Genomic DNA, 25954 nt, shown 5'->3' with positions numbered 1-25954 from the left:
TGTTTATCCCTTTACCAAGTATGTAAAATGTATACCATGGTAGGGTGATCTTTAAAAATGATCCCTGCCTTACTATGTCTTTGTTATTTGAGCATTATAAATATATTTTACCAATACTTAGAATTGACTTTATGAACTTTTCTCTGTGATCCAAGCGATTATCAGAACTTACCTGATGGTGGGCTTCAGTAATTCTCACTGAACTTGTACTAAGCTTCATGAGAAATGCAGTGTAACAGAAATTCAGTGACAAAATTACTGTGAGATTTTGTTGACAAACATTTTAGTAAATCTTTTTTCTTCTGAGATGCAGTAACATTTTATTTGTACAATATGTAAATGATACAAAATGATGAGAAAAAAAGAAATAAACTTTTCTCTTCTGTATATTAATCAAGGACTTAGCTCGACTGTACTAGTGGAGATATATTCCGCATGACGTTTTCCACATGAAGTGTCTAGTTCTGAAATTACTACTTGATTGCATGGTATATGTGTCTTTCTGTGAGAAAATAAGAAAAGCAGAAAATAAACCTATTTATCTTGGCAGTCAGCACCCTGAATTTTATATTTAATGAGTGTTAAACAGGTAGAATCAGAGTTGAATATAGCAGATCTAATGGTCTAATTTGAAAAACATTAGTCCCTTTTTATTGCCTATCTTATAAACAAGTCACATCAAATTATTCTTGTTCTCTAATACTTTCTATGTAGAGTCTGTGTTTTGAGACAGCTGGTAAATTGTGAAAGGCAACATATATGCAAATAATAATACTTGTAAACCTCTTCGTACTTTATAGAGATGGGCAGGTCTCCCTGCCTCTGTTCAGTAGAAGTGACTGAATGCCTAAGCTTACTTGCCTTACTGTAGAATCCTCTAAGAGAAATATATTGTAAAGATAAAAGACAGCTAAATAAAGTCAATGATAAGGCCCTGTCCAGAACACCACAAGCAGCCCACGCCGTGTTTCCATCACACCATCACTATACATGCAGAGCTGCCAGCTGAGCATGCTGCTGCATCAAAGAAGCACCCCAGCCCAGGCTTGCTCCACTTCACAGTTTAACTAAATGTATTAAAGATTAGAATGTCCCTAAAAGCAGATTGCACCTTATAGCCTTCTTTTTCAAAGGGTTTGAAAATGTCTTAAGGAAGGATAATGCCTATTCGGGATTTATGATTATTACTCACAGGCTTTATTGTTCATCCTGCTTTCACACTGAGCATCCACATCACATCCACAGGAGAGCATCCAGAGGCAGCCTCGTCAATGAAAGTTGTTGTGGTAATAATTTATCCCAGAGTCTGACTCCATTGTTCTGCATGTATTACATAGAACTTCTATGGAACATCAAACATATTTATTGATAGGAGAAAATTGTGTCTTTATGAGTGTTTCTGTAATGAAATAGGATGAGGGATGTGGAAAGTCACTGGCAGTTTCAGTTCAAGCAGCACCCTTCAGGAAGAGAAAAATGGGAATGTTTTTATGAACATGAAATAAAATTCTAAAAATAGATGGGATGTTCTAATATATAGGCATATTGTCCTTTGTGAAGGAAGAGGGCACTGCAGATTCATTCTTGTTGCCAGGTGTTCACAGTTAGAAGCATTGAATATTATGCACACCCTCCCTAATATTCTTACTGCCTGGTCAGTGAGTACTTCCACAGGAATTAGTAAAGGATACTTACTACTGGTTTAGTGAGGGGTACCTTTACCTCCCATCCCAGACTTACCCCTGCCCAGAGATAGCAACACAAGGGGAATTTGGTCTTACATGGAACACTATTGGTATGATAACTCTCTATCTGTGGAGCACTGGGTGGCTTGCAATAAAGGCTATTACCTCATTGGCCACGTACCATATCGTTTTGCTGCCTACTAATGCTTTGCTCCTTTTTTCCCCTCTTTTCAATTTGCATTTAGAAGAGCTAGCAACCTCACTTGGCAAAGCTAACTGCTGATGTAGCTGACGATAAAGCACTATGTCATCACTTGAATCTCAAAAATTATAAGGAAACGAAGAGCTAACATATATTATGTTGATATTTTTTTTCTGAAGCCAGAACCTATTTTAATTGTGTCAAAATAGTGAAAAAGAGTTATCTCAATGTGGTCCTAGGTCATAACCTTCAAACTGATGTTGAAAGGTCCAACTTGGAAACTACAGGAGGTAGAAAGGAGTTAATTGAAAGAAAAGAAAGAGTATTTAAAAAATGAGAAATACAGTGAAACTTGGAATACTCTGTTGTGAGAAAGGGCTTAATATTTTTTTTGGTTTGGTTTAATATTGGAAGGAATCAGTTCAGATGATATAGCTCTTATATAAAGAATGTTATGGAATACAATCCTCCCAAGATACCAGCTGAGGATAAATATGGTTATCAAACTATCTTATTTAACTGTATAGCATTGAAAAGTAGGTTAATTAATAGATAGAACAATTTGGCATAGTTCTTACCTTCATGGGAATTATAGTCTAGGTAAATGTAGGTATCTATATCCTTTTTATGCTCTGAAATATGTGTATTTTTCTTTCTCTACAATTTCGACATTAGAGCTGTGCTCTTCTGAATATTCATCAACTTCTGTTATGTGTAGGACCTGGAGAACATTAAATAGGAAATTAGAAATTTCAAAACGTGGGTTTACAAATCTCAGGCAATTGGAATGTTCATCAGAAAGACTTTAATGCCAAGGAAAATCATGCTAGGCTAACAATGACAACTCTACATCTTGAAAACAAATTCCACCTCTCTCTTTTTTTCTCTCTTTCTTCATATATATGTGGAGATATTTTTGGTCTATATACAGAAATATCTATATATCTTTCTATCTGTATTACAGATATATTTATATACAGAAATATCTGTATATAAAAATATCTGTCTATAGTAATATAGATAATTCTACATAGAAATAAAGAGCTAACATGTTATACATAAAGATATAAATATCTTTATATAAATGTATAGAAATACATTTATATAAATACATTTATATAGTCCATAAATATTATATATTTATATAATATCTATCTATATATCTAGATATATCTATTTATATATCTATAAATACATATATAAAATACACTTATATAATATATTAATATATATTTCTATATATAAATATTTGAATATCAATATATAGCATATGAATATTAACATACAGATTATATATAGACATCTGTTATCTCTCTATATAACTATATATTATATATCTACTATATAGATATATTAGATAATCTAGACATATTAGATAATACATGGATATTTCTATATAGAAATGTGTTCTATTTATATACTATATCTATATAATATAGATATATAGATTATATAGATAGTATATATATATATAGACACACACATACACATGCACATATAGACATATATTTGTTTTCATAATTTAGGTTGGATCAGTATCAAAGTGTAGCCATCTCTGTGATGTTTGAAGCCTCCTATCTATACTTCTTCCCTTCTTGAGGGTTTTGTCACTTATTTCCTATATCTTAAACGTCTATTCTCAAAATGATGTTGCAATTTATTTCAACATTTGCAAGTCTATAATCTTAACCAAAAAACCCTCTTTGACTACAGCTATCACATTTTTTTCATAGTCAAGCATCTTGAAATAGTTGTTTTCTCTATGTGCATCCCTCCTCACATCTCATGCATTCACCTTAGTATTATCTGCAATTTGTACCACCAGTCCCCTCTTCTAGTCAATGACCTCTACGTTGCTAAAGCCAAAACACACATTTTTCTTTCTCTTTCTAGTTTTCTCTGTGGCATTTTATTTCAGAAACTTTCTTCTTACTTTGCTTCTAGGAGACTACTGTCTTCTACTTTTTCCTATTTCTTCGGACGTTTATTCTCAACTACCTTCAGAGGTTTCTTTTCCTTTATTTGTGCCTTAAGTAGCAGCATTTTTCAGGGCCTTCCCCAACCTTTCATCTTTCTTTCTATACATTATCCTTGGGTGATCCCATTTAAATTCAAGACCTCAAGTATCACCTTGAATATTATGATTCCAAATCTATTATTCCCACTTAAAATTCTCTCCTAAATTTCAGACGTGTATATTCAGTACCTACTTAGTATTTCCGTTTGAATATCGGATGGTTATCCTACGCCAAACACACCCCAAAGATAATGTATTATCTTACTACTTTCACTTTTTTTAACTTCTGTTTCCTTTCTTGACCAGCACAGATTCCAAAGATTAAGATGTTTCTTTCTTCCCACCCTTTCCACATCAAGTCACCTTCTTGTATCACGTCCATCTGTTCTCTCCTCTGCAGTGGCACTGCCATAGTTCATATTCTCGACTGTTCTCATCTAGGTTACTTGGCAAAGCCAATTGCTGATGTAGCTAAAAATAAGGCATTATATTATTATTTAACTTTTTTAATCCATAGGTATGGAAGAAAATAAAAAGTTAAAGTCCAGTCTCTATTGACTTGAGTAATCCTCTCATTTTGCTAAATCTCAACTTAAAATTGTGATAATGGTACTGCCTTCCCTAAAGGGTTGGTATAATGTTGAAGAGAGAGAATACATATTAAAAGCTTAGGACAGTGTCTAGCACAAATTAGATATGTGACATTACCTTTTCCTTTTATTTAATAAGAAATATTCCACCTCCAATCTTGCCTTTTTCCAACCTATTCTCTAACCAGAAGACAAAAACATATTTCCAAAAAAAAAGTCAAGATGAAATCATCTAAACATCTTTCCGAGGCTTAGAGGCTACTCTCATCATCCTAATCTCTTACCACTGGCCCTACTTCACCCCACACCTCAAATGCTATGCTCTAGTTTTATGGAGATTTTTATTGTATTCCCAAAGAGCCTGCTTTTTTTCATACCCATTTACCTTTGCAGAAGCGTCTGAATATACCTAGAACTCTTTTTTTCATTCAACTAAATACCTACTCAGCTGTCAGGACTTACACACTTTTGCCAACCTTTCCATAATCTTCCATTATTCAATCTGTGTCCAGGACTAACCTACTTATTTCTATAACAGCTTGTGTATATTTCATTCATGATACATTATATACTTTGCTCTAATTGTCTGTATTATAATATATCCTACCCAGTAGAACAATAAGCTCTTCTGTTGGTATACTATCTTTTCATAACTCTACCTCCAATAACATGTTTTTAATTAATGCAGAGGACTTGAATTAATTTTTAATTAGACTGGCCACAAGGAGTCTATTTCTCCCTTCCTCTCAGCAGTTTATCCATTTTGGTTCCTCTTTCTCTGTAGATAAATATTTCTAAGATTTCCCTTCTATTGATAAGTTGGAAAAATAAAAATGATGAAACTCCCATATAAAGCATTATATTCCTTAAGATTAAGTTCAACATCACATAATGAGAATAACAACATTGACAGTGGCTCTTTTCACAGCGTAAACCCAAAATTGGGATTCAGTCTTAGAGGCCACGTGAGTTCTTAGCTTTGTGCAGGAAGGAATTTTAAGAGTTAGCCCACAGAGTAAAGGGAAAGCAAGTTTATTAAGAAATTGACTACATAAATAGAAGTAAAACACTCCTCAGTAAATGCAAAAGAATGGAAATCGTAACAGTCTCTCAGATCACAGTGCAATCAAATTAGAACTCAGGTTTATTAAGAAATGTTTAAAAATATGAGTGGCTATCCATAGGCAGAGCAGCTCTGAGAGCTGCTGGTTGGCCACTTTTGTGATTATTTCTTGATCCACCCTAAACAAGGGGTGGATTATTCATGAGTTTTCTAGAAAGGGCCAGGTTTCTGTCTGTTTTCTTATGTGATCATAATTTTCTTATGGCCATGTTTTAGCATATAGCCCCAAGTTTTGGGGTCTCTTAAAAGTTTTACCAGCCCTAATGAATAGGATCAGAAGTCGTGATATGATAAAACTACATCTACTAGGAATTTATTTCAGTTTTAAAATCTACTTAGGGTCTATGAGAAATCTTAGAAAAAAAGATGAATGGCCTTCTTGAACAACTTTATGTATTTGAAAAGTGGGGTTGTATTCTAGTTACATTGTCTTATTTGAAGCTTATTTTGGTTGGGATAAGATCATAGAAATTTACAAGAACAGCAACAGGCAAAGGGGGGCCTTCTCTTGTAGGCTTGCCAGATGTAGCAAATAAAAAAACAGGGCACACAGATAAATTTGAATTTTAAGTTAAAAAATGATTTTGGGGGTATAAATGTATTACTTGGGATATACTCATAAAAATCATTATTTTATTTGAAATTTAAATGTAACTAGACATCTTGTATATTACCAGACAACCCTATACTCTTCTGAAGCATGTCATTCTTATGAACCTGTCTAGTCCCATATCAATTTGGTAGAACCAGGAAAGCTCAAAGGGTAAAGACTCTGCTCTATACAAGCACTACAGGGTAATGCATTCTAGAAATGTTTTAATTTCTATTTGAATAATAAAACTTTAAGAGTATTATGTTCATCAGTCATTACAGAAATAAAGTGAAGTATTCATGGACAGTGAAGTCTTGGGATAGTTACAAAATAGTGAGTAGTTATACACACAGCCATAGTATTGAGAGAGGACAAGTTTTGAAGCCAGAGTCTATCACTTGACTCTGAGTACATTTTCCTAGGTTTAAGGCTTAGTTCCTTCACCTGTAAAATGGGGATAATAGTACTCACTTGATAAGATTTTTGTCAGGACTAAATTAGATAATGTTTGCATAGAGCCTTGCCCAAAGGTAATTGACACTAAGTAATAATCCTTATGATAGCAAAATGATTTTTAGAGAATTACAGGCATGAGCTACCATGCCCAGCCACAGTTTTCACTTCTAATTATAGAAAGCCAATCTAGCAGTCTGGATCCAATTAGGAGATAGAAGCCATATAGTAGTTTAAAGAGGGGGTAGTTTAATATTTAAAAAAAAATAACTATGGTAAATGTAACTGTAAGATATAAGCAACCCCAGAAGGATAACCTTTGATCCAAGGAATTACAAACCTGTAAGACTTCCCTTGAAGAAGATGTGGTTTGGCGATGGAGAGTAGAGATGTTCTCTGGTTTGGCCGGGCTGGAGCTGTCTGCTGCTGCTGCACAAACATGTCACCCTCTATAGTGGAGTGCCAGCAGGTGAGGAGTAAAAGATCAGCACGTGGTGGCTGGGTGGGAAGTGCAAGGGAGTCCAGGTGCTGGTGGAGGTGGAAGGCTTTCAGAGCCTGCACATGGCAGGAGGAGCAACCACTTGGTGTTGTGAGCCTCTGGGACACAGGTGGTTGAAGGCAGGCCGGCTAGGCAGGGCTTGTCCAGGGAGTCCTGGAAATATTGTCGCTGGGAATATTGCCAGGTTAAGGCAACAAGATCAGAAAAGGACAAGTGCTGGGCCAGTGGACACAGGGACATTATCTAGTAGATATTCTTACACCCACACTGTTGGCCCCTCTGGCCTGGGCTGGAAATTGCAGGAAGCCCCTTCCTCCTGTAGTTTCCCCTCAGTGTCTTCTACTGAGAAAGCTTAATATCATCTTCACTTTAAAGGAAAAATGCTTAAACAAATTCTGTGGTTTATTATATTGGAGGGTGCTTGGGAGCTGAGAGGCAATAAAGTGGTAAGTGACACAGCAGATATGCCAAACAAACACAGAGATAATCTAGAAATCACAACACCGTAAAAATGTGTTCAAATACTGTGTTCTGCTCTATGGCTCCTTCAGTTCTGTTTTTCTTGATATGAAAAATTGGCATATATAGGTATAAGGTTACTTTAGTTCATAATTTAAATATGAATATCCATCCACATCATGATAGCTATGCATATGCTGCAAAATAATTTGAAGAATTACAAAATAGCACATCAAAGAGATGCTATGGTCTATTGAGTCAAAACTCCAGTTTTTGAAAGCTGCCTAAACATAATTTACCTTTCTAGCATCAGTTTAAATTTGCACAATAGACCATAATGACTTCTGAAAATCTCATGTAAATAATGATCCATTTAATATGTTTTTCAAAGAAATATATTTTAAACAGTTTTTTATATTGCATTGATACATTGTGAGAGAGCTCATTTTTCCCCATTAAAAATGTTTCTCAGAGAAAATAGTAAAAGAAAAATTACTATGCTGATCATGATGCCAGGGGAAAAGTAAGAATCCTTGTAAATATGAAGTTAGTTGAACTGCTGCGAATTGCTATATTATGGTAGAGTGACAAGGTATTTGAATGTATCACACTGGTTATCAGGTCAGCATTGATCCACCAAGATCTAAAATTAACCACGTTGTAATCTCTGGCAATCATAAACTTTCCTTCATCTAATTTTTTATCTCTAATTATAAAACATATATATGTATATAAACACACACACACACACACACACACACACACACATATATATATACTTTTTGATTGTTGATTATTTATTATATGCCAGGCACTGTGCTGAGTACATTGTCTTTTCATCACACTCTTCCTATTATGACATGTGAAGAGGGTATTATTATCATCATTCCATAGATGAGGAACATGAGAAGACTGTAACAAAGTATCATTTCAAAAACTGAACAGCTGGGATTTGAAGAGTTATCTGTCTCCAAAGCCCTGACTGATTTTAGGCATGTTTCCAATTCTATATTGAAGTAGAGATTTGTACTTTATTATTAGAGGTGTTACCATCCAGAGCACCACTTCTCAAATTTTCATGTGCACACAAATCACCCAAGGATCTTTATAAAGTACAGGCTCTAACTTAGCAGGTTGAGGGTCATCATGAGATTCTAACAAGCTCCCATTTGGTGCCCATATTGCTAGTCCGTGAACCATACTTACTGTAGAAATGAGTAAGAGAAAAATGTGATTGGAAAAGATCAATATATTATTGAGATCCAAATAAACAAGATTTCAGCTGTTCAACTTAATAAAAAAGTAAAGAGATCAATATAGAACATGTTTTATAACTTCTTGGCTCTAAAAAAAGAAAGAAGAACTTGGAAAATCCTGCTGTAAACATCATGAAGAAACTCACAAGAAGGGCAAGAATGTATCAAAAATAGATGGCCCAAAGAACAGAATGCTTATCCATCTATTACACCCAGGGACAATTATGATGAAAGCAATTATCATTAGAACTGAAGCCAATGTCTTCTCAAGATAGTTGAATGCTTAAAACACTAATGTGATAATTTAATAACTGACTGAATAACTTTTGTTAGATTTATCATTATGTTCATTTTCAGTGTGATCTAAAATTTTTAACACTTAAATTGTTTATATTTGTAAATGATTTCTGTTAATATTTCTCAAAATTAATCCACACGCTTCATGTGATGCAATCATATATATACATATATATATACATACATATATACAAAAAATATGCAGCCTAACAATTACATGTGTGGTCCCTGAACCAGCAGTATCAACATCATGAGAGCTTTTCAGAAGACAAACTTAGGACCCAGCTCTACCCTGAATCTATATTTTAACAATATCAGCAGTGGTTTCATACACACAGTAAAGTTTGAGAACCACTGGTCTACAGAAGGTGTGATTTCAAAACTATAATGGGCCATCTAAAGATGCTAGAAAAATAGTATTGTTTTACAAAACTATATTTAAACAAAATATGTTTAGTAAAAAAGATGAAGTGTTGAATATGTAATCACACCATAGCAGTATTTCTCTTGACAACAAAGTGTTTCTGATATCAGCATGAATCAAAGTAGTACAAGCAGAGGCTGCCCTTGAAGAATTATTCATCTCCTTTCTTTTTTCTTTTGGCTCACAAATTTGCTTTTCTCATATTCCCTTTTCTTTTTCAAAGATTGTAGGAAAAATTATGATAGTTACTGTCTTAGAATTATTGGCTGCTGCTGGACACAGGTTATTATTCCATCAGCATCTCAATTTTTGAAGTGGAAGGAAAGAAGGAAAACAGATCATGAGAAAGGAAAAGCCAGTTCCTTAATTTTGCTGTTGACTTGCCCTTTGAGTTTTTATATTCTCACCTGCACCCTGGTCTCAGCAAAACAACAGGTGCAAACTGCAGATGGATCCTATCTTTACTGCAGACAGACACATCTGCCGCTAGTTACATGATTCTGAATTTGAAATACGGCCAGCAGCAACCAGATTTGTGTCCTGTAGTGGCAGGGCAGAGGGCTGCTTTGAACAGTAAGGATACTTAGAGGCTGTACTATTTCCATCTGAGTAGTCAATCAAGACCACCATTCTAACTTCATTTCAAAAGCTTGAGTACTGTTTTTTTATTTCCCCTACAGATAGGTATAAACATCTTTCCACAAACAAAAAAAAACTTTATCTAAATACTCAATTTTATTACATAATTTAGTGTATTCATTTACATATATATTTTCATTATATGTAGATGAAATTTATCAAAATACCATAAATTATGCCTTTCAAAGCTGAAAATTTAAAATATATTATGACAGACATGTTAAATTATTTTTTCCAATTTTACACTCAAAGGTATCTGATATATTTAAATTTTTGTGAAGGTATATAATGCATTAAGTCTTATATACATATGAAATTACTATGGCAGATTTTGTTGATGCCAGTTCCAAGTGTGTGTGTGTGTGTGTGTGTGTGTGAAAGAGAGAATGAGAATAGTTTTATTATTTGAGGCATAACTACATTTTTATGTGTAACATGAAACAGGAACTAATATTCCATACTTTAAATAGCTATACCAACAATATTTTTACTGTTAAATAATTCTACATCAGTCAATAAATATATATGTGTCATCAGACTATATATATATGTGTGTGTGTCAATTATTGCACGTTGGATACACAGGTGGGGTGTGTGTGTGTATTCTGAAGCTATGGCTGACCAATAGAATATGAATAACATTATTTAGCACAAAGATATATATGACTATATTTATAGTCATATGCAGATTAGAGAAGACCAAATATTTCACATACCAGTTTATATGTTACATTTTTAGAGTAACACTATTTCCAATTAAAGATGTTGTTTTTGACATATATAAAAATATTCAGCACTACCAGTAATTAAATAATTACAAGTTAAAACAATTATATACTATTTATTTTTCCTGTAAAATTTGAAAATAATTACAATGGTAAGCATCAGTGACCTTCCTTCACTGCTGGTGGAGATATGTGTACGGTATATAGCAAAAGCATACTAAATCATTTGTGTATTTTGATCTATGTTTTCCCATACTGTTATTGATATGTCATGATGAAATCAGATACTACCAGGTTTATGTGCAAAGATGCTTGCTGAAGCATTTTGATGACAGTGATACTTTGAAGACAACCTAAATATTCAACAGTACAAATTACGGCACATCATGTGGCCATATTAAAGTGTATTGTATTTGTATATTAAATGACAGAGGAAAACATTCACAATATGATGCTAAAGGAGAGAAAGAATTACCCACAAATTAAGGTTACAATAGAAGACTAAATTTGAAATTAAATATTCAGTCAGTATGTGTTGAGTGCCTACTTCTTTGTTTTTGCCAATCAAAAACAAAGTGCTTGGATATATTGATGCGTGAAATGGAAGCCCCAGTCCTCATGTGGGTTATGTTTTAGCAGAAATAAGACTATAAATAAAAGTTCAAAATTTTTACTAGTAAAAATTCTTCATAAGATTATAACTGATTTTTGTTTCCTTATTTTTACCTTTGTCCTCCAATCACCTACAATGAAAATGAATTACTTTAGTGATAAAAAAAAAAATAATCACAACAGTGATCATGCTAGTTAAAATGGTGCTTAACCAATACTGTTTTCATAAATCTCAGATAATTATTATCTTTAATCCTTCTCAAGTTTTCAGACATTCCCTCTGGACCTTAAAGTTTATACAGTATTCATAAAATAATATTTCAGTTTCCCCCCTCTATTCCAAGGGAGCATACTGGTCTCACTAATTTGTCCTTAAAAAATTCAGTGAAAATATAATTAGTTGCAATTAATGTGTAAACATGAATCCTTGGTCCTAGAATTGGTTACCTTAGCACAATTTAGCGTATTTCTAAGTGATTATCTATCCATTGATATTATTGGTTGGCTAGTGTAAATGTAGTTTTAATTATCTTCACAACATAACTCAATATTCATTTACCTACAATTGTGTGATCTATCTAATTTTGTTATTTAAATTATGTTTATATTTGCATATGATGTTTTTTGAAAATACGTTTAATGGCTGCATAATGGTGTAGCTGTTCAAGTGCTGGTTGGGTAATTATTCTCATTTTCATCCTGGCTCTTATTACATTGAAATAACCTACATTATAACAGCCTTTTGGAAGATTACTAACTTACCTCTACTGGGTTATAGCTGATTGTCAGAACTTGGCATATCTTTGTTTCTATGTCAGTGGTCCTACAAGCAAAAATGTCTGCGGAATCCAGATTACTAACATAAATGAGTGGAGAAGGCTGGAAAGAAGGGGCCAGAAGGCATTTGGTAAATATATGCCACGAGTAGAAGGGGCCACCAATAGTCATCTTCACCTAATTTTGCCGATCAGGAGTATTTACCTAAATGTCCTTATTGTTTATAAATTAGATACCTACTTTTTAAGTGTATATTTTCACATTGTTTTTGTTTGTTTGTTTTTGTTTGAGACAGAGTCTTGCTGTGTCACCAGGCTGGAGTTCAGAGGCACGGTCTCAGCTAACTGCAGTCTCGGCCTCCAGGGTTCAAGCGATTCTCCTGCCTCAGCCTCCTGAGTAGCTGGGAATACAGGCATGCACAACCACACCCAGCTAATTTTTGCATTTTTAGTAGAGACAGGGTTTCACCATGTTGACAGGATGGTCTCCATCTCCTGACCTCATGATCTGCCCACCTCGGCCTCCCAAAGTGCTAGGATTACAGGCGTGAGCCACCCCGCCGGCCTTCACAGTGTTTTTTACATGCTGAATTGATGAAACACAACCCACCAGGCTAACAAGGTTTGGTTTCCCACAGGGAGAGTTCAAGCTTATGAAACTTTACATTGTGCCAGGCATGGTGTGTTACGCCTGTAATCCTATCACTTTGGGAGTCCAAGGTGGACAGATCACTTGAGGTGGGGAGTTCCAGACTAGCCTGGCCAATATGGGGAAACCCCGTCTCTACTGAAAATATAAAAATTAGCTGGCTGTGGTGGAGTACATCTGCAATCCCAGCTACTTGGAGGCTGAGGCTTGAGAACTGCTTAAACCTGGGAGGCAGATGTTGCAGTGAGCCGAGACGCCACCACTGCACTCCATCCTGGGCTACAGAGCAAGACTATCTGAAAAATAAACAACAACGACAAAACCTTCACACTGTCACTTGATATACATCTCTTGTTTGTGCTTTTAGTTTTGTTTTGTTTTTTTTTTCAAGATAGCATGGGGTATGTTTAAAGAAAGATTCCAGATTTCTAAATATGTATATAGAAACAACCTCAGAGTGAATTGTTGTCAGGCTTATTGACGATCAATCAGATGATTCCATTTTAGGTTCATTATTTTAAGTACATGCTGGCTTTTAAAATTATTGGGTTTTTAAAATGTTCACTTAATAAATCAATGTAGGTTCATAAATGTCTGGGATAATAACTATGAGAATATAGAAAAATTTAAGTATATGTGCACACATTGTACATCCAATTTCTTCACTTCTTAAGCAATATATAGTCACAGATCTATATTTCAATTTTTAAAGAAAATGCAGTACATACTAAATTTTGAATTTGAGAAATTGGATGTAATCACACTGTTCTAGCATTTTGAAAGTAGACAGAAAAAATAAAGAATCAGAACAAAGGGAAGCAATTTTTTCCCCCAAACCAAGAATACGCAATAAATGAAGGACTGGAGATTGCAAATGCAAGGCAGTGAGTTAGGAAAGAGGGTAATTCTTAGAGGTAATATATAGAATAATATACCAAGGCATCAAGCAAACTCTACTAAATCTAACTCTTAATAAAGAGCTGGGCAAGAAATCATGGAGCAAGTTAAGTGCCTTTAGCTTGTGTGCCACAGCTGTCACTTGAGGACAGGGTGGAAATTCTGAGTAGGTGCAAAGGCAAAAAACAAAAATTGTAAGGATTCTGTGTCAGTGTGAAGCAGTGTTTGATCATCTCCACAACCTCAAGGAATGACATTTTGTTCTCTACATGTCTACTTTCTATTCGCTAAATATCCATATGGGTTGAAGTTGGCACCAATTAGTCTTCCAGAAGATATGCCACTGGCATAAAGGACCATTGGTTACTTTATGGGGGAGAAAGGTATTTAGAGAAATAATGTTTTACTTGAGGACTCACTCTGCTTTTTAAGAACAGAATTTTCCCTTACTGGACAGCCTTAGTTTAAAAACTTTCAGTACAGTTTTAAAGGTTTAACAAAGACGATGTATCAATAAGGTTAAACACTATGCTCCAGAAGGTTTAAACTTGTATATATTACTTAATTTAACACATCAAATTATATGGATTTAATGTAATTATAATAATAACAGCAATAACAGTAGTAGTAACTAACTCTTGAAAGCACCATGTCAGGAATTATATTGTATACCTCATATGAGGTGATTCACTTAATTCTTATATCAGTCAATGAGGTAGCTACTACTTATTACCTCTAATTTTCAAATATAGAAAAAATAAAGTATCAGAACTGAAACTTAAACCTCATCAGTCTGATTCTGGAGCCGTGTTCTTAAACTGTTTGAATTTCATGATTAGATGTTTTGCCTAGTAAACAGTGGAGTCTATTTTTAATCCAAGTTTAACCCATCAGTTGCTTTCCCAAATCCAGACTGTTTCCACACTGCCCTTTATCTGAATGTAGGATCTGCTGGATATGTTTGACTATTTCTGAACTGCCCTTTATCCAAATGCAGGATCTGCTGGATGTGCCTGACTGAGGACAGCTCAAGAGTGTTAAAAAAATTTTTTTTTTTTTTTTGTAATTTACTACCCACCTGACTGCTTTTCTTGGTCACCCTTGAAGATCTTTTAGGGAAGCCTTTGGAATCTATCAGGAGATACATCCCTGAAAACACCTGCCAATGATATTGTTTTATTAGCGGCCTAGTCTATGTATAATAATAACAACCACAATAACAGTAGTAGTAACTGACTCTTAGAAGCACCATGACAGGAATTATAAGGGTTTGCAGGATCCTCCTCTGAAGCATTTCAAGTTTACGTTGTTACTGATATTTTTGGATAGACTGAGGATGGATAAAGAAGACATATAAACTTTGGATCTTTTGGTTTTTTAAAGACAGTGGTCAGACTTCAAATCCCAACTTACCATAGCTATTTGGTTTTGAGCATTTCCTTTTGTAGAACACAGGTATTAATAATTTCTTTTTCTTCAGCTTGTTGTAAGAATTAACTTGTTAAATTTATATAGCATATAGAGTCCAGTGCATAGTATGAACTAAAACTTTTAGGCTCTTATGATATTTCTCTAAAAAGAGTTCATTATTTGGATAAAAGTCCCATTAGTAAAAACAGAAATGGCCAGCAATTCCCATAGATTCCAGTGTGACTGAGTTACTACTTGTGATTCTTTCAATTTGTACTCTAAGTCATTAAAATTATGATGCTACTCTTCTAATCCTCACCTTCAAAGGTCTTTAATATGCATAAATAAATAACTCATTGCATTCAACCTGTGTAAACCTAAATAAAAGAGTGTTATAGGCCACATGCTTTGTGTGGGGAGTTTTCATTTAAGGGTTAATTCTTCTGAATTATGCTGGTCTGTGACATGGCAGAAACACATCATTTTTATAGCAGTGCTGAGGAATCCATTACTGTACCAAAATCAGTTTTCCAGATAGTTTTGTCTACCGTAATCATTAGATGAAACTATTCTGAAACGTATAGCTTGCAGGCTGTGTTTGGAGGATATTCAGACATAATCTCTGTGTTCTTGATGACCATTTATTGTCTTAGGTGCTAAGAAATTTGTCTGCCTCTATCTACCCTTTCATTAAGAGTTCTATTGTTTTTTGGTTAATCGACCTTGTTTTCAGAGTATTCTATTACCCCCTGGTGGTAGGTAGTATAAAGACATAATAAAGGGTCTGTTCTTTGTACAGGCTAAAATACAGGAATATTAAGGCTTCTTTTCCATAGAATTTATATGATCAAAGACTCCTTAATTTAACAAATGGATCACAGCTTTTTTCCAAGATTGCCAGACATTATAACTTCCCAAATATTGGGAGAGCTCCATACTAGCCATGTGACACAATTTAATACTGGAGAGAATACAGAGATGGACGGGGATAGAGAGAGTAAACACTTGAAACCTAATTATAGTTAACAAAAAAAAAAAAATCACCAGATTTTATTCTAACACACAATAAGTTTTAAAGAAATTGCTGTTGTATTAAGCCCAAGCTAATTATAATGAGATAGAACTAGAAAATGATAATGTGCTTTGATGTTAGAGTAAAATTCAAGAAATGGCTCCAGGCTCTATTTGTAATGACATCTCCATTGATAAAGGATGTAAAATTTTCCAAGTCTATTAGCTAGTCATTTAATAGTAAATTTGACTGAGTGTAATGACACCTACATTTTCTTATTAGAGAGCTTATGGTTATCTACAAGCAAATAGCAAATTGGAGATTTGTATGCCATTTAAATTAGGTTACATCTAGGAAAGTTTATTCAGGTCTTCATGGAAAGGCCACTCTTAAAAGAGACTGACTGTGAAACAGTTTTGGAGTGTTTTCTTTAGTACCAAGAGATGTTAATAACAGATTCCTTTTTATCACGAGTTATTCAAGTGGCAGCTGAACCACTGTAGTGCAAAACAGTCATGCAGCAGCTTACTCTGCACTTTGCCCTTTACTTATAACATAAAAGAGTCTCATTATGACAAGTTCGATTATGGTGGGAAATCCATCTAATGCAACTCATTCTTACAACTAATCCAAGAAAGTTTAATTACTGGAAGCATTAATCTCAATAATAATAATGAACATTTATAACAACTGACATTTTCAAAGGAGTTTCATATCTAGTTCTTGCCCTTGTATTACTGTCCTAGCTTCTCAATTGTTCTCTGTGACTCCAATCTCAACTTCCAGTTTATCCTCTACATTGATGACCTAAAACACAGATTCTATGATATAATTTGCATAATGATATATCTCCATTGGCTGCTGATTACCTACAAGGTAAAATCTAAATCATTACCAAACCATACAGGCTAGAAAACCTTTGTTGTGGGTACCCATGATTTTTGTAACACATGCACACATGTAAATAAACAAATTATTAAAGATATAGTGACAATATAGGTAGAAGCAGATGCTCCACTTCTTTGAATGACTTTTTTTCTACTTATTTCTTCATTTAAGAAGTTCATAGCTTCCAATGGCACAGACAGTATAGGTCAGGACTGCACATATCTGAGGAAATATTAAAAATGGACCACATATAGTAAACATGTTTCAATCACAGCAGAGTGCTTTATATGTATTAGGTACATTATAATCATTTTCTAAATTTTACTTTATTTCACTGTGACAAGTGTTGCATTGTTTATTGCATATTGTTTAATGCAGAATTGCCATGTAGACCCACGGAATACTGGTAATATTCCAGTGTGTACGTTATGTGAAAATACTGGGTAAACCGGAAGGAAAAGGGTTTGCTAGATGATAATAGATGCTTTTTTGTAAGTTCCATTCAAATAGATTAAAAAGAAATAAAAAAGCAACAATCTGAGTTTATGAGCATATATTTCACAGTTGAAAATAAACTCTGGCTCATTAGATTTCACTCAAATGATGTCAGGGATAACCTCCTGTTGTAAGATTGTGCAGTGTTTAAGAAAGTGATCATAATATCCCTTTCTTTATATTTTTAGTTTTTGTTCTTTTATAATAGTTTTTTTGATGTTCTACTAGGCTATGTTCCTTTGATAGTTCACTGAAGAATGGCAGAACATGTGATTCAAAAACAAAAATGTAAATTTTTAGCCATAGAAATGGATAATGTTTGACTTTGTCAAACAAATGCCCTTTTAAATTTGCCACCCATATGTATAGATATGGTTTAAAATTTTAGATATAATAAGCTCTGTAAAAGTCAGTATCGTTGGCAAAATAAAATGTAGTAATGGTAGTTATGGACTGGGCCACGGCAAAATTTCAAGTTCAAAGAACACTTTATAGAACAAAATGAATATTTATAGTTTTCTAAAAAAAGAGTTTATATGATTTCTTACACTAAAAGTTAGAACACCTTTATTTGACAGAAAGCGTACATTCCAAATCATACATATAATTTCCTATAATCCGAACTAAAATTCCTCTGATCTCTCTTATTTAAATATAAATCATTTAGTTTACAAAGGCCAAATATTTTCCTCACAAAATTTGCTTATATTGTTGCTTAAATTGAATATTAATTGATTTTAACAAATAGAATTTGATTTTCAAGTTTGTTCCTATCATATTTTAATTAATTAAAGGAAATACATTTAAATATGTGAACAGATTAATTCTGTATTCAATGAAGTAGCATTAAAATGACCAGATGCATTTAGACAGTTAAATCTGTGGCTTATATTCTAATAACTAAAAAACTAGGAACCAACTCTCCAAAACTTAACTGTTATTTTGCCCAGAAAAAAATGAAATTTTAGAAATAAAAGTGAAATTATCTGGACCAAACTAATGTCACAACACTTTTAGTTAAAAGTAGTATATTTCAGAGCAAAGGTAAAATTTTAAAAAGCTTTCTAATGAGTTGTATTTCTTGCTTTGTGTTAGTTGCAATTAAAATTAAAGAAATTATCTGTACACCAAAAGTGTGACACACAGTTTGCCTCTATAAAAACCTGCACCTGTACCCCTGAAACTAAAAAGTTAAAAAAAAAAAGGTATTTCACAAATTTTTTACTCTTACTAAAAGTTGTAGGATTTCCATGTACTTTATAACAGTGATCCCCAACATTTTTGCTACCAGAGATCTGATTCGTGGAAGCCAATTTTTTCACACATGGTGGGAATAGTTTCTGGATGAAACTCTTCTACTTCATATCATCAGTCATTAGCTTCTCATAAAAAGTTCACAATTTAGATCCCTCGCACATGCACAGATCATAATAGAGTTTAAGCTCCTATAGAGAATTTAATGCCGCTACTGATCGCACAGGAGGTGGTAATGCTTGCTTGCCCGCTGCTCACTTCCAGCTGTGCAGCCTGTTCCTGACAGGCCAAGGACTGGTACAGGTCTGCGGTCTCAGGCCTGGGGACCTCTGCTTTATAGCCTTTCATGGCTTATGTAACCTTTATTTGCTATTTCTAAATTGCATTGAAACAAGGGCAACATAGCTGATTTTCAAAGCTAGTACCTAAACATCTCAGCTATTGAATTTGTTTAGTCTGTTAAAATGTTTCTGGCCATGTGTCTGACTCATGCCCATGCAAGGGTGTGGGAGCTCATACTAGTGTCCTGTTCCTGTCTAATATGGACAACATAAAGCTATTCTGACTGTAACTGGCCACATATGTTAGATCTTAATGTTTACCCTTTCAGAAGAATCCTGTCTATGCAATTTGTCACCTCTATTGCCCCTTCTAATTTCCTTCTGGCCATATATTGGCAGCATTTTTTCCTAATCCTTATGGTAACAGATTAATTTCAATCAAGAATTATTTTTAAGGGAGCTAGTCTTTTTTTTTTCTTACTTTTTCTAATGTATTTGGTAACACAACCTAACCTTTCAAAATATAGCAGCCAATTTGCTTATCTTAAAAAAATAATTTCCTCCAGGATCACAACAAGTTGTTTCTTATTCAAATTATTTAGAACTTTATAATATGTGATTGCTGAATCATTCACATAGACTAGCTTGAAGGGAGAGATAATAAACCAGTTCTAACTGGCATCTTGGGCCTCATTATGAAGAAGAAGACCAATAGGAAAGCAGTTTTACCTCCACGAAATAACATTGTAAAGATCTTTTATCCAGAGAGGATTAAGATACAGTAACATTGGAGAAACCACATAGGAAGAAAGGCTCCATCACAGTAAAGAATGCATTTATATATAGTCTTTGTAATAATGAAAAAAATCATAGGTACATCTTATTTAAAAATAAAAAGAAGGAATATAATGAATAATGAGGGTATTCAGTTACTACCTCATTTAATTTCTGTAACAATCTTTTGAGGCTGAAATTACTCGTATCGTTTTAGATATAAATAATTGGAGTAATATTACATGGAATAAAATTACAAATGTTTAGAAGAAATTGATGGTTATTATTTCACCATGTACTTAACACATTGTAGAAAATGTAATTTTTAATGCCCATTGCTTTAGAAGTATAAATTAAATATATTAGTGGGATCAGTAGTTGTTATTACATTAAATATTTCCAGTACATTTTTATTTTAATTTGAAAAGATCTAAAATATAAGGAGAAACCTAACTCATTTGTATCATATATTTTATTTTATTTTTTATTTTTATATATATTTTATTGTACTTTCGATTCTGGGGTATATGTGCAGATCATGCAGGATTGTTGCATAGGCACATACATGGCATCATGAATTTTATGATGTACATTTTCAGACTACAAGTAAATATTAATGTGTTTAAGGATAACATGGTTTTCTTCAAATAGTCTAGTTTTCACAGTTACTGAAAAGGAAAGATGATAGAAATGAAGTGAACAATTTGTCTACTTTTCAAATATTGGAACTTTCAATCATTTTTATTATGGAACATGATTCCATCAAGAGTCTAATGAAACCAATAGATCATCTACCTACAGAAATATTCACATGTACAGACACACAAACCTTCCAGTCTTCAATTAAAACTACTTTTATGGACTGGGCAGGGTGGCTCACGTTTGTAATCCCAGCACTTTGGGAAGCGAAGGTGAGTAGATAACCTGATGTCAGAAGTTTGAGAGCAGGCTGACCAACACAGTGAAACCCCAGGTCTACTAGAAACACAAAAAATTAGCTCGGTGTGGTGGTATGCCTGTAATCCCAGCTACTTGGGAGGCTGAGGCAGGAGAATCTCTTGAACCCAAGAGGCAGAGGATCCAATGAGCCGAGATAGCACCATTGCACTTCAGCCTGGGCAACAAAAGCAAAATTTCATCTCAAAAAAACAAAACAAAACAAAACAAAACTACTCTTATGTATGTAGTGGTATAAAATACAGAATTCACAGATATATGATGACTTAAGAGTCTATAATGATTTATTTTTTGAAAACTTCATGTTCACCCCAAGGGCTTTAAATCCTCTTTAGCCCTCACTAATTGTGTTTCATAGACTGACCAAGTGTACTACATAATTTACATATGTCTTATATTTAGTGTTTATTATCTGCTCCATCTGCTATAATGTAGTTTCCACCAGAGCAGTGATCTTCGTCTTTTCTTTTCAGAAGTACATCTAGAACAAGTCTTACACACAGCAGTCCCTTATTATTTACTGAATCAGTGATTAAATTAATGATGACTGGATATATCTTGTATTAAGAATAAGAGTGTGAATTTTGAGCTTAAAATGAGAATGCAAATTTTAGCATTGAATTGCTGATGTCAATATCTCTAACTCCATTCTTCCAAAAATAATAGATTGTTTATGCTTTTCTCATTTTTAGGATGCAGTAATGACCCTATGATCTGACTCTAACCATGTTTTGTTTATATGACTACAGACAGTTCCCCGATTTAGCTACAGAGTGCAGATATGAAAGTCACAATTTCTGGAAGATTAGCAACTATCAGTGTCAAATTTTAGCTTGAATGTCAAATTTAAAATCTTACAAAACTTCATTTCACAAAGCACACGCACACAGAAACACAAAAAATTTCTTTTCCCATTGTATTTACCCTGTGTGATGCCAGTGATTTTTCTTTGTTTGGTCAATTGGTTTTTTGGCTTTTTTATTTTGTTTGTCATCATTGTGTTCTTTCTGTCACATTTTTGAGCTGTTTCTCAAATAAAATATCCAGGTCTCATTACCAATGGTTAGGTGGTTTTAGATATATCATGAACTAAAAATAAGAAAGTCACTCTAACAACCAAACATATGAAATACAGAAGTAGGAAAAAATCTAGTTTCTGTTATTAACTGATATATCCTTATCACAGCAACTATTTAGGAGCCAGACCGGCAACATTTTAGTACAAAAAGATTTTAAATATATGTGTAACCAAGTTATCCAGTGAATAAAATCGGAAGGATGGAGAGTTCTGTTATAATTGTTATGGAATACTATCCATAGCTTGTGAGATTCATACTGAGAATAATCAGAGAAGAAAGAACACTTAATAGGAATTCACGAAACAGGTCATGCTGGCTCCACATAGGGGAAGGCCTCTTGGTTGTCAGGTAGGGCTGACAAGCAGATGCTGAAACTATGTTCATGCCTCCTTCCTCTTCAACACCTCACACCCTGTAGGACATCTTTTACACTAAAATAGATGGCTGTCTTCACATGCCAGTGTGCCAGACTAGAATGTTGATTCTCAATGCTGACCTAAACCTTAAAATGGGGGCCAACTGACACAATGCGTGAATGAAGGAATGAATGAATGCGTAATACTCCATTAGCAGTATAACCAGAGTAAAAGAATTTATTACAGTTATATCTTCTCATTGTAAGCTTGTTCAAAAAAGAAACATATTGGAGTGTACATTTTTTTACTTAAACCTGTTAATTGTACTTCTTCTCCTGCCATTATTTAGTCCCAATTAAAAGGTTCATTATTATATTGGCAAATAATTTGTGTCACAAAGACCTAGCTAGTTTCTTGTTTCTATGCTTTCTTGTACCTCTATTGTGTCATATCCCCCAAATGATTAGTCTGTATGTACTGCACACATAAACACAACATAAAATCAACCCTCAGATAACATCTGCAATGTCTCAAAATTTTATCATAACTCTGCTTGGACTCAGAATGCATTTTACATATTATCATAGAAACAAGCCCATAGAGCAAAGGGAATACTTTGGGAATAATTGAGATACAAACAGTATTAAATAGCTCTGTCTATTAACATATTTCTTCACTTATTGATGTTCTGTAATATCTTCTAATTGAGTTTTACAATTTGTTTCATAGTCTTTAAATATGTATTTGATCAATAACTAGATATTTAATAGCATTTGTTTCTATTGTTAATGGCAGCCTTTGTTCTATTTTATTATTAAGCTTGTGTTTGCTAATACAGAGAAATGTGCTAGTGTTTTTAAATTACAGGAATTGTAGAAATACTGATTATAGCAATTAGAATTTTAGAAATGTGGATTAAGACATAAAGAAAACCAAAGAGAAAAATAGTAAAGTAGAAGATAAATTTGAGGGAATTACTCAGAATGAAACCCAGAAAAATAAAGATAACTATATGAAAACAAGAAATTAAGATGCCTGAAGAATAGAATGAGTAACACCAGCCAATGGTAAAAAGTTTCAGAGGCTGAGACTGTAGATATTGGAAGAAGTGCTGTATCCACACCCAGCCCAGGAAGCCCAACACTGTATGGTGAAGCTCATTAAGGCCTTGAGGGCTTGAGGCTTCCTGGTTAAGGGGATGGTTTTACTAGTTGCTTTGGTATCAGATAAAATCCCAACTCAGACATTTACTAAAAGAGCCAGTGGGCATGTGTAAATTGTGTGTTCTTTCTAAGGCAGAGTCTCCCTATATTCCTAATGAGCATCAGAAGAGTTACTAATTTATGACATTATCATGGGACTCAGATAATAAAAGCGTGTTGCTTTAGTATCGTGCCTAGCATGTAAAGCACTCATGTAATGTCACCTTTTATTGGATTCTAGAAATGTAGCACTAATTATGTTATTTATAGAGTCATAGGTACTAAATAATTTTCTAAGATCTAAATATGATGTGGTTAGATAACAATATCTGGGAAAAAACAAAACATTATCATCCATTGTATCATACATTTTTCTAACAGAGTGAAAATATTATTCTCATACATTAGTTCCAAAGACTTCAATTTGAGGAGCTTAGGGACCAAGAATTGTGATGATGGCTAAAATGTCAGACAGGGGAGCATTCTGGATCATAAAATACTGAAGCTCAAAAAAAAATATTTGGCTAAGATGGCACAGCTGAGAAGTAATTAGGCCAGGTTTCAAACTCGAGTCCATCTCTGTCTTTCTTATAAGCCACTGTGATAGAAATTAATTGAAAATGGAATAAGTGAGGGAAAGGCATTATAAATTATGTTTACCAATAAAGGGACAGAAACAAACATTTAATACTATGAAAAAATATGATATAAATTTTGCGAATAGCCTGCAACAAAAAATTGGAAGACTTCTTTAAGTAGAAGTTTTAAAATGTCTATAAAAAAGTTAACCAAAAGGTCTATAATAGTTGCCTCTTTAAAAAATTTACTCTGCATAACTTCACATTTTTCTCCTGTGAACATTTTCATTATTTTAAAAATTATTTTATTAAAAGTTACTCTTTTTTTTTCTTTTTTTAACAAAGTAGAGTTGTGATTCTGAAGTAGGGCAATGATTTCCCGGGATAATGAGCTCAGGGTAGAGAGAACAGTAAAGGCAGGATTTCCTCTCCTTTTGTCCTCTACGCCCTCTCCTACTCCACCTCCCCATTTTCTATTTTTTTCTTCTACCATATACAATAGTGTGGGCCTATTGTCCAGGTGGATGAAGAAAGGCTTTGTCCCAGCCCTGAAGGGGGACTGTGTCCACGAGGAGAAAGGAGGGCCATTTCCTCATTGGCAACCCCTCTACGCTTCTTATTCTTGTACCTCTGTGCCATGGTGGAAGTGGGGCCTCTAGTTGTGAGGTTCATGGTTCTGAGGGAGTGTTGGGGATAGTGGTAGTGGAAATGCACTAACTGTGTGCAGTTCGCCCAAGCTGGACAGCAACTCAAGTCCTGTACGAGTGCAGGGCACTTTACAGGAAAAAAGGTCTTTAATCAGGATACATGGTTTTTGCATTTAATCTTTTTGTCAATAGTAGTAATGATAAAAAAATATTATAAACTAACAAAAACATTAGTTTTGATATCAGGGAAAATTAGTAAAAGATTTGATTCTTTTATCAACACTGCTTATTTACTATTTTGCATACTCCCTTATATTTTAACATCATATATTTCTAGTTTCCTGCCAAATGTCTCAAATGAATATGTATTTTCAGATATATTCATATATCTGTTGCCTTTCTTGTTCGCCTGTCTCTTCCTGTTTGCACTACTGAACTGAAACTACTTTCTCCACTATCATCAATTACATATCTTTTTTCCACAAATCAATGACCTTTTTAGTGTCCTGTTTCTTGATTTTCCTGCTCTGTGTGATACTCTTGACTTCCCCCAGCTTTATAAAATTCTCTCCTGCTTTAGTTTTTGCAGTTCTACAATACTTTTCCTCTTGCATATTCCTATAACACACATTCTCTATTTATAATTCTCATGTTGAACAATCAGTACTCAAGGAATTTCATTCAAAAGTAACTTTTTTATATTTTTATCTTTCATTTCCCTTAATGACTTATCTGTAGAACTGGTCCTTTATTCCTTGATGGAATTTAAGCCAGGTCCCATGACTTCTTAGTCATTTAAAAGTATAAATTGTTTTCCATTCAGTGTAATTTTGTGCCATCATAAATGTAGCTATAAAGATTTTTAACTTTGTTTAAAGTTCTGTCTTTTTCCCTTTCCCACATGGATAGACAATATCCTGCAGTGAGGGAGGTTATCTATGTTGATCTTTTGTCTTTATCCACTTTTTGTTTTTAACTATGATTTTGATTCCCCTCACCCTCAGCCTGCTTCCACAGTGTTAAAGAGCAGGCAGATGTTTAAGGCCTATTCTGTCTCTGATTACTTTCATTCATTTTTCAGTGACTACTGGGAACTTCTTACCTGCAACTTTTTTGACATAAGTCT

The 25954-nt window shown here is 33.9% G+C and overlaps 1 protein-coding gene and 1 long non-coding RNA gene across 39 annotated transcripts in view; one reads left to right on the top strand and one right to left on the bottom strand.

The window, feature by feature from the left end:
- PTPRD (protein tyrosine phosphatase receptor type D) overlaps positions 1–25954 on the top strand; it is a 2336513-nt gene that overhangs the window by 1030789 nt on the left and 1279770 nt on the right. The gene's annotated exons all lie outside the window — the stretch shown is intronic.
- On the bottom strand, positions 91–7249 carry LOC128929372 (uncharacterized). Of its 3 annotated transcripts, none has more exons than XR_008475792.2 (5): positions 7003–7249; positions 4268–4375; positions 2466–2608; positions 1193–1460; positions 91–502 (listed from the first exon to the last, which is right to left on the bottom strand). It is a non-coding gene; the product is annotated as an uncharacterized LOC128929372 (long non-coding RNA). The 3 variants fall into 3 exon arrangements; XR_008475791.2 differs by having other exon boundaries at positions 98–502; positions 1193–1399; positions 7003–7245; XR_008475790.2 differs by having other exon boundaries at positions 111–502; positions 1193–1342; positions 7003–7237.

Source organism: Callithrix jacchus, chromosome 1 (genome assembly GCF_049354715.1).
Source record: "Callithrix jacchus isolate 240 chromosome 1, calJac240_pri, whole genome shotgun sequence".
Classification (NCBI taxonomy): Eukaryota; Metazoa; Chordata; class Mammalia; order Primates; family Cebidae; genus Callithrix; species Callithrix jacchus.
Note: the sequence above shows the minus strand (reverse complement) of the source record. Positions and strands in the feature narration are given on the sequence as shown.